Source organism: Kryptolebias marmoratus, linkage group LG2 (assembly GCF_001649575.2).
Source record: "Kryptolebias marmoratus isolate JLee-2015 linkage group LG2, ASM164957v2, whole genome shotgun sequence".
NCBI classification, from domain to species: domain Eukaryota; kingdom Metazoa; phylum Chordata; class Actinopteri; order Cyprinodontiformes; family Rivulidae; genus Kryptolebias; species Kryptolebias marmoratus.
Window position 1 is genome coordinate 28,860,731 of NC_051431.1, and position 10,133 is coordinate 28,870,863.

Consider the following 10,133-nt stretch of genomic DNA (forward strand, 5'->3'; position numbering starts at 1 on the left):
GTCATATCTCCATCTCTCTCTCTCTCAACTTGACCCATTTTCAATGTGACCACCAGATGGTGCTAAATCTAGACAAGGCCAGGTAAATGCTCCACCTCCACCTGTACTAATGACACAGGTGTGGAGTCAAACAAACAACCAGCAGGATAGAATGGACACAGACAGGCCACTGGTGAGTCAAATCTGTTAAAAAAGAATGTTAAAAGACATAGTTAAGTGAGTAGTAAAGTAAGTATGTATAAGTTTAGGTTATAGTTAAGCTAAGATACCAAAATTTGGTTTAATTAAAGTGAATTTAAGGAGGAAAGCTGGTCAATCATGTTGTCAAAGCAAACAGTGTAGATCATTGAAGTGACACTATAGGATTGTTGTTGAAGTAGTCAAAATATCTCAAGTTTGTTGTTCATTAAAAGATAAATTAAAGATGACTTTATCAATGTTAAATACTAATAGTAATTTATCCCTTTTCTAGAATGAATTTTGGTTGAATATTTTCCTAAATCATGTGTTTAAAATAGTTTAAAAAGTTGTCTGTAATGATGAAATTGAACATTTGTGGGCTTAGATTGACCATGTCAAGCCTTTATACTGAGTAAATTAAAAGATGAAATATATTGGTTGGTGTATGTTTGGGGATGACTGAGATTTAAAAGCAATTCATTGATTAAAAGTAATTTAATTATGTGAAAAATGTAAAGATAATTATGCTTTAAAAATGTACATTGATTAGATTATTTAAATGATTTAGGATGTTTAAAAGCACTTAAAATACATTGTTTAGAATATACAATATTTACAGTTACAATGATGCAAGTACACAGTACAAAATAGTTAAAAATGTAAAAGACTTAAAGTGAATTAAAAGTGAATATTATTTAACTTTAAATTAGAAATGAAATTGTTTAATTTTTTGTTTCGATCTTCAAAAGTTTTTGACCTGTCGCTTCAAAGAAGATAAAAATAAATAAAAAATTTCAAGCTGAGTCAAGACTTGCGTCTGTTTGTCCTTGGGTTTTCAAGTTACCTGGATCCTGTGGAGAAATGACTTGACAGTCTTGTTTCAGGAAACAAAACAAGAGATATAATGTTTTAGTCTACTTTCAACATCCACCCACAGCAGTAATTTTAGAAAAGAGGTGGTGGCTATTATCAGATCAACTAATGTTTCAAAAACCATAGAAAGCGCAGCAACGAACATTCAAACTGATAAAACATACAAGAGTGTTAGAAAATCTGTAGGCACCTCACATCTTAATTCAATTTAATGTGTTTGTTTTATCGGAAAGGGAATTTTGATCTAGTAGAGTTAATGAAGACTAAGCTTTTTTAGTTATATTAGCTTGGTGAATGAAGTTTAGACAAAATTTGTGCTTACAGTAAAAGCCTGTAAGTCTACAGCCTGAAGGGAAAAGTGGAGTTATAATATTTTTGTCGGTGTTTGTGTGTGTGTGTGTGTGTGTGTTTGTCTGTAACGTTACTAAAATAGCTCATGAATCACTGAACAAATTTTAATATAAATAACCTGATTTAGGATAGCTACCACAGCAAAGTGATTTTAGGCAACACAAAATAATTTTGCCTTTGTCAATTTTTCAGATATTGAGCTAAAAGTTGATATGGTAGTAGCTGAGACTGATCCCCAACTTTTACTTTGAACATAAACTGATCAAATGAGATCTGTGTTTAAAACTTTATCATTAACTACTGGAAACAACTGGACAAGTTTCAATGAAACTCTCAGAAAGTAATTACATCTGTAGATCTGTACAGATTCACTTTTAGAGTCCACCCAATTCAAAATGGCCTCTACAGCTAATCAAACTTGTCGGACAACTATAACAGTCATTTTAATAGGTATTTAGCTAAAAGTTGGTATGATAGTAGCTGAGAATCATTCACAACACATATTTCAAGCACTAACAAATTTTGTAAGATTAAGAGAGATACTGCATGAATTTGCAGATAAGGTAATGTTATTTTTAGGGTTTAACCAAAATGATTATAATTCTGTCATCTCTTAGCATGGGATAATCTCAGTCTAAAACTCTGGCATAAAAGGCTATGTGTTCCTTCAAGGAGTGATATACAGTTAATTGTGGACAGTACGATATGACACAGCACTACTTCCTGTTTCAACTTATTTGAGTGTTTCATGTAGGAGCTTTCCTTTTTAGCATGATGATTGACAAATAATTGTAGTAAAAGGTGAGACCAGTGCAGAAAGAGGAAATAAGACGTTCAATGATTGGTGAATAGGAGTGCAGTAAATGAAACCATGAGGGGAGAGCTCAAAAATGACTGCTTCTCACCACAATCTAACAGTTTGTGTGACAGGTAATTATTTTGGCCACCAGCAGACCTTGCTATGAACTCCACTCAGGGGGCCATTTTTCTGTGATGTGAGGGGCTTGCATAGTGATTAACATCCTAAGGGTGGGGCTCCACCTGGAAGGAAATAGGTTTAAGAAAATGCAGCAAACGGCAGGAGTTTTGTTTTTTGTTGTTTTTATTTTAGATGCCTTATGCAGGTGGTGTATGAGTAGGGGGTATATTAGAGACTGACAACATGTGTGTTTAAAATGCTCATTTCTGTTAAAGATCCTTGTTGCACACAATTTATTACTGGACAAAGCAAAAGAGTTGCCTTCCAGATAATTATTTTTTAACTTTTTTGAGTTTAAATAAGCAAGACAAGGCAAGGCACTGTCAGGTATCTGGGAGCTTTGGGTATCTGTATGGCTGCTATTTACTTAATGTTTTCATCAGGTGGCATCTTCATTGCAGGTGAGGGTGCAACAGGTGTTCTCCATCAAGGATCCAGCAAGGAGGGGTTTAAAAGGATTCATCTGCCAGCACTTCCCCATCAGATTGTTGACCAGTGTGGTACGTTTGTTTCCTCCCTGACTAAGCCTCACAACCAAGTTCATGTTCATGGTTCTTGTCTTGTTCCAGGTATTCTGTTCCACTGAGAATCTGGCGATCCCTGAACCAAGCCATGGAATTTTTAAGGATTGTACCACGTTTTTGAAGAAACCTTGCTGGCTCTTCTCGCTGATGATCCTTGACCAAACCCTGCTCATCCTACAATGCTCTCCTGAACACCACACCTCGCAGACGCCACATCCAAGCCTACGGCAAGCCATTAAACACTTCCAAGAACTCACTCCCAGACCCTGGCATCCCTCCCTGGCAGTTCTTCTCAGTACAAACTGTAAGTTACCTTGTCCTTTCACTACCATTCTCAAGATCAAGCTAATTACTAACATCTCCGTTTACTTACAGTCTAAGAACCAGTTCCTGAGTTCCTGCAGCCTCGATCCCACCGCCTGCTGTTCATTGAATAAATACCTTCTTACTTTCCACCTTGGTTTCCCGAGAGTGTTTCTGCATGTGGGCTAAAGCATTAGCTAACACCATGACAGGCACATTTAATGGAAAGTATTCCCTGTACATGTTTAAAACAAAATTTAATAAAATAAAACGGAACAAAGTTTAGGTAGTAAAAATCAAATCAACGATTCAGGAACACAGTTATCAACATCAATAATATCAAAGCTCAAGAATCCAAAATGAAGGCCTAACATTGCTTGTAGAAATGCATAATGCCCATCACCTTTATGCCAGAGTTTTAGACTGAGACAAAGTAATTTTAGGTAAAAGGTGAAATAAGATTATGAGCATATTACAATATCTTGCATGATCTGGTAGCACTTAAAGTGTGTGTTGTGAATGACTCGGCTACTACCACACCAAATTTTAATTCAGTATCTATAAAATTCACTGAGTTATAGTTATTTTTGTGTTGGCTAAGATCACATTGCTGTGGTGGACTTCTTGAATTAGAAGATGTACAGCTTTCTGAGAGATTTATTTAAATTCATCCAGTGAATATTTTATTAACAGACATGGCTGACTCCAAAAGTTAATGTTGAAGTTTTAAGCGCTTGAAGTATGTGTTGGAGACACCGCTCAGCGACAACTCCTGGCAAAATTATGAACTCAACATTCTTGGATGATGTTTTTTCAATTGTTTAATTTTGAATAATAATTCACAGACATGCCACAAAACTATCATTTTTCAAATTCCAACCAAAAAGAAAGAAATATAATTGTGTTAGTCAGTCACATCTGATTTTTTAAAATCAAGCAGAGAAACACACAGACACTAAATGTTTTATTTACCACCCAATTAAATGTGAATGAAAATTTAAAACCTCTGCAAATGTACAAGATGCTTTTTAAATCATGAAAGTGTGTACATTTGTGCAATTATGATAATACAGTTAGCTACCTCAATGTCAGACCGTTGTGGAATTTTCTCTGCCAAAGAGGACAACAAAGAGTTTTGTCTTAGGATAATTTATTTAAGCTATATAGCTGAGAATCACTGAGCTGAGGTGAGTCAGAGTAAGTCTCAAGCATTACAGATAGCTCCCCCTTCTTATACCATTTGTAGGATGAGGAGGGATTAAGGGGGGACAGAAGGGTTAAGATAAACTGATCAAGAGGAGGTAACAAAGTATGAGGTAACAATAGATTTCCTGGCCACCTGTACCCCGAGACCCTATAAAGATAAGGTGAAAGGTATTCTAAACTAAACTAAATCACGGTCACTTGAATGCTGTGTTTTTCCACAGTTCACAAGGGGGTCAAATGTAGTATTTTTCCATTACACAGACACATGGCTATTTGGAATGCTAAGTGCAAAACATGTTCCAGTATTTTTAAAGCTCCTATAAATTTTTTAAAGGTTTTGATTCCAGATTTGGATGTTTGCACATAACTATGTTTTATTTTTTTGCTGATGTTATATTTACCCTTTATCAGTTAGAAGGGTAATCACTTCTGCCTCATTTGTTGATTAACTGCCACAAATTCTTATTGTTAATTTTTTAAGTACTCAAGATCTGATTGACCTCATTGTAATCAGCCTTGAACTGAAAATACGGTTTCCCCACTTAGAGTTAAGTTCACTCTGAGTTTATGGATACACTCATTTTTTTAACCTTGTATTTGTCATTTTTAATGTCCTAGAAGGTTTTTGTAAGTCTTTAGCTACTCACAAGTTAAAATCTTTAGGTAGCACATCGTTGTTGCCTACATTATTATCATTATTTACCAAGAATAATGCAGAGAAGGCATGGAACTGTTTTTCTGAAATGTTTGCACACTTCAAGTAAAATATTCTTCTGCTTCTTTTGTTAAAATAACATACATATGAATAAGCACTAGATTTGTGTATGATCACAAATTACAAACTAAAATTTTGAATGACTTTTTTGAAGAAGCTAAAACTGAGTTATGAAGGTTGAAAAAATAAACACACTGGCTAAAAGCTAAATGAAGCAAATTACTAGCAAAAAGTTACAAAACACTAGCTAAAAGCAGAAAATGATAGCTAAAAGCAGAAGCAAAAGGCTTGCTAAAAGTAGCAAACAGTAAGCTTAAAGGTAAAGACTAGCTTAAAGCTAAAAGTAGCAGAACAGTAGCTAAAAGTAACATAACATGAAAAACATAGCAAGTATGTTAAAGTATATTTCAAAGAGAACAATGTTTTTGAAGTAATTAAAGAGATTTCAATGTATGTATTTCTATAGAAAAATATTTTTTAAAAACGTTAAACTTTTTCTAAAGGTTAAAAGTCAGAAAAACCAGAAGTCAAAGCAGCCATTTCTTCCAGTTTTTGAAAGTAGTTAGATTGAAAAAAAAAAACTATGGAAAAGTAAATAACATAAAAACATGCTGAATATGTGTGAATGCTGAATCAGTATTCACACTATTATCTTGTTAGGGTTTGAGATAGATTGGATTAGAAACTAAGGAGACTTGCAACAGTCTTTGCAACAACCAGAATCTGCACAGTGAAATTCAGCTAACTAGTCCTACTTAACTACCGTGTTGAGATGAGCTTACACCTCATAAACCTCATGTAGGCAATTTGCTACAACCTTGTCTCCCAACTCACTTATTACATACCACGATTTAAAACTGCTGTCAGAGTACCTAACAAAGGTATGGACCCACAGACCAATTCATTTGGAGTGAACAGGTTCAGCGGAAGGTGAGCTCTGTACTGCAGAGTCAGTGCTTAGAACTGTCCCTTCACAAAGAGAGGGTTCTGGGATTGATGCTTGTCTGAACCCAGTCTGTGTGGAGCTCCCAGCCAGATTGATTTTTCTTCACAGAATTTGCTATATTCCACACTCCAAAGACATGCACTTTAGGTCAATTGGGGATTCAAAATTCAGACTAGGTGTGCAGGGCATGGTTATCCCTGAGCTGAATAAAGCAGATGGAAAATGGAGCATGTGTCCAAACGTTTGGCAGTCTGTTCAGGTTAGATATCAACCACATATTTTATAGAACATAAAATGTCATGTCGTCTATTGTAGCTTTACTTTTTAGTTAACTTTTTATTGATGATTTAAGTTTCTTCTTTTGAACAAATAAAACTATTGATCAGATTTTAGTATCATTTCATAACCAATAGAGCCTACAGCCTAAGCAACACATTTTGTGTAAGTAAAATGTTAAAAAAAATTCTGATAGATTTTGATCTTACAAGACATTTGAAAGAGTAAAAAAAAAAACATAGTTTCTTAAGCAGTTGTATATATTTATTAAGGAACAGGAGAGAAATAACTTTTTGAAGAATTTATAGTATTGTTTTCTTATTTTCTTTGTAATGGAGTGTTAAAATAACTTTTAAAATCATTTGAATTAGTAAAAAAATGTGAACTGTTTAGGCAAGGATTCTACAAAAAATTGACATTTTGAACAAACCTTTTTTCACTTTAAGTTCATTGGGTTCATTGTGTTGTGTTACTCTAATTTGTCCTTGGCTGCTGTTTACTTATTTTACCGCCTTGGGTGAAAAATGTCCTCTCCAGTCTGTCTGTTTCACTCACATATACACACACTTCCTCCTAGCTTCCTCTCTGTGCTGAGCTGTTAAGAAACACTGGCTGTGCTAATCTGTATGCGCCCCAGTAAAAGTGCAGTATGCTGTAGCAACTATAGCTGCTCATGAGTTATAGCCCTGAAAGATTGCCTGGAGTTGGAAAAACAGGGGAGAGAAGAGTATATCTTTCATCAGTGCTGCACTAGACAAGGTGACAGCTGTACTGTGTATTTGTGTATTTTAGCTTGAGGTCTAACGTTACTCTGTGGACCCAAAGTGTTGATGCTCGTTTCCTAAATGCTGCATGGTGGTGTTGATAAATTTCAGAATGCTAATGAACAGGTGAAGACATCTTTCTGCCGTAAATGTGAAGTATCTAAAGTAAATTATACATTTTAAAGTTATATTAAAATGAAATTTGATGTTGAAAGGCTATCTGACTTACACTACATTTCACGTATGCATCAAAATTTAGTCTAACTAAATATTCTTAACAAAATGCCATCCATCCGTCCATCCATCCATCCATCCATCCATCCATCCATCCATCCATCCATCCATCCATCCATCCATCCATCCATCCATCCATCCATCCATCCATCCATCCATCCATTTTCTTTACCCGCTTCTCCTTTTCGGGTCACAGGGAGCTGGTGTCTTTCTCAAGCAGTCACTGTGTGAGAGGCGGGGGACACCCTGGATGGGTTGCAAGTCCATCAAAGGGACACATAGAGACAAACAAGACAAACAACCATTCACACTCTCACTCACACCTAGGGACAATTTTAAAGTTAACAATTGACCTTACATGCACATTTTTGTTCTTTGGGAGGACAGTGGAGTACCTGGAGTAAACCCACGTAAGCACAAGGAGAACAACCAAACTCCACCCAAAAAGGCCCCAAGTCCTTCTTGCTCGGAGGCAACAACTCTATGGAATTCCATTTTGTGGAAAAATGTTTCTATAATCTTCAGTTAGAGTGGTAAATAATAAGACTACCCTCACATTGTTCTGAATTTTGCCATGTATGTTGGCATATTTTGAAATGATTTTAATGCAGGTCAAAACATGAAGACCTGGTGCCTTTCAGGCCTGAGTTTTAGACTAAAATCATAGGTAGATTAACTGAGTTGACTCCAAATGTTATTGAGTTGTAGATGTACATTCGTTGATTTTCTAAAATTTTGATTAAAATTTGTCCAGTGGTTTATGATATATTTTGTTAACAGACAGAAAAGGTTGATCCCAACAGCTGATGCCAAAATTTTCAGCAAAAATATTGTGCAATGAGTAGTGCTCAGGCTATGTGCTGAGGACATCTTCCAGCTATCATCAAATTAAGTCAATATCTTTAAAATTGACTGAGTTACAAACATTTTTGTAATAGATAATATTCATTAGCTGTGATAGCCATTGCAAACAGGGTTGGCTTTAAACGTTAATGTACAGTTAGATGTACATCCAATGATAATTTTCTGAGACTTTCATTTAAATCCATCCATTGACTCATGAAATGTTTTGCTCTCAGACATTACAAGGTTGATTCCAAGAGTTATTGGCAAAGTTTTAAGTTAAAATATTCCACAATATTAGTGCTTGGAATATTTGTTGATGGGGGTGCTCAGCCATCACTATTTTAGCTCAAGATTTTCAAAAATGGTTAAGCAGTTTTTGTGTTTGATAAGATTGCTTGGCAGTGGCAGCCATCTTGATTTGGGTTGACCATCTCATTGTTTTCCTTGGTGTGGCATTTTGTGACAGCTACAGTGTATTAGTGGTATATGCATTCCTTCAAGGTAATACTTGTTTCATTTAATTTCAAAATGTCTTCAAACAAGGTCAACAAAAATCTTAGGTGACTGTTCAATTATACCCTTAACTGTGAGTTTTAAAAGGACCATAAATACACATGCACTCATTTCTATTCTTTGCAAGACATCTTCTGTTGCAGTTGCACTGTAAGTGGAAGCAGAAGCACATAATTTGGATCAGAGTAAGAAACCTTGTGATTATGTAAGTGGGTGGCAAAGCAGACAGTAGAGTACTAAAACCAGTGGCTAAACATCAGGTGACTTGCCTTTCCTCTCCTCTTTGACTTTAAATGACATTACAAATTAGAAAGAGGACCCTATGAGCACTGCGGAGAGCATTCAGTACAGACAAATCTAAACTGTCTAAAGAGCAAATACAACTTTTAAAAGTAATCACTCTGAGTGTTTATGATCCAAACACACACAGTGATTGAGAAAAGTAAAGACATTTTGGGCACAAGGTGAACCAGCATTAATCTAACCCTCCTGAGTTCCCCCCTAAAAGGCAAAGGCAGTGTTAGGCATCTCTAATTTTATCATTTCTCAACAGAAGATGATCTTAGTTTAATGCTCTGTGATGAAAGGCAGCAAGCGATATACATTTCAGGAATGCTTGGCCTTTAGCATTTAAGGTCTTGAGCCGGAAAAGGGTAGAGTGTCTTCTCCGGGTCGGGGAGGATGTCCTGCCCCAAGTGGAGGAGTTTAAGTATCTTATTCATGAATGAGGGAAAAATGGAGCGGGAGATTGATAGGCGGATTGTCGTGATGAAGAGAGAGCTGAGTCAAAAGGCGAAGCTCTCGATTTACCGGTCGATCTACGTTCCTACTCTCATCTATGGTCACGAGCTTTGGGTAGTGACTGAAAGAACGAGATCGCGAATAGAAGTGGCTGAAATGTGTTTTCTCTACAGGGTGTCTGGGCTCTTATCCGCGACGGACTCAGAGTAGAGCCGTTGCTTCTCCACGGCGAGAGGAGCCAGTTGAGGTGGTTCGAGCATTTAATTAGGATGCCTCCTGGATGCCTCCCTGGTGAGGTGTTCCAGGCATGTCCCGCCGGTAGGAGGCCCAGAGGAAGACCCAGGACATGCTTGAGGGTCTATGTTTCTCGGCTAGCCTGGGAACGCCCTGGGATTCTGGCTGGGGAGAGGGAAGTCTGGATCTCCCTGCTTAGGCTGCTACCCCCATGACCCGACCCTGGATAAGCGGAAGAAGATAGATGGATGGATGGATGGATGGATAGGCCTTTAGTTTAAGTATGTACTACTTCTTGACAACAGTTCAGATCTGGAAATACATATCAGCTTTGTTTATTATAATTTTAGGTTTTATATAATCCACACTTTAAACTTTGAGTTAATTTTATCATTTCTAAGCTGCTTATGTCTATTTTGTCAGTAAATTAAACTTAAAAGAAGCAAAG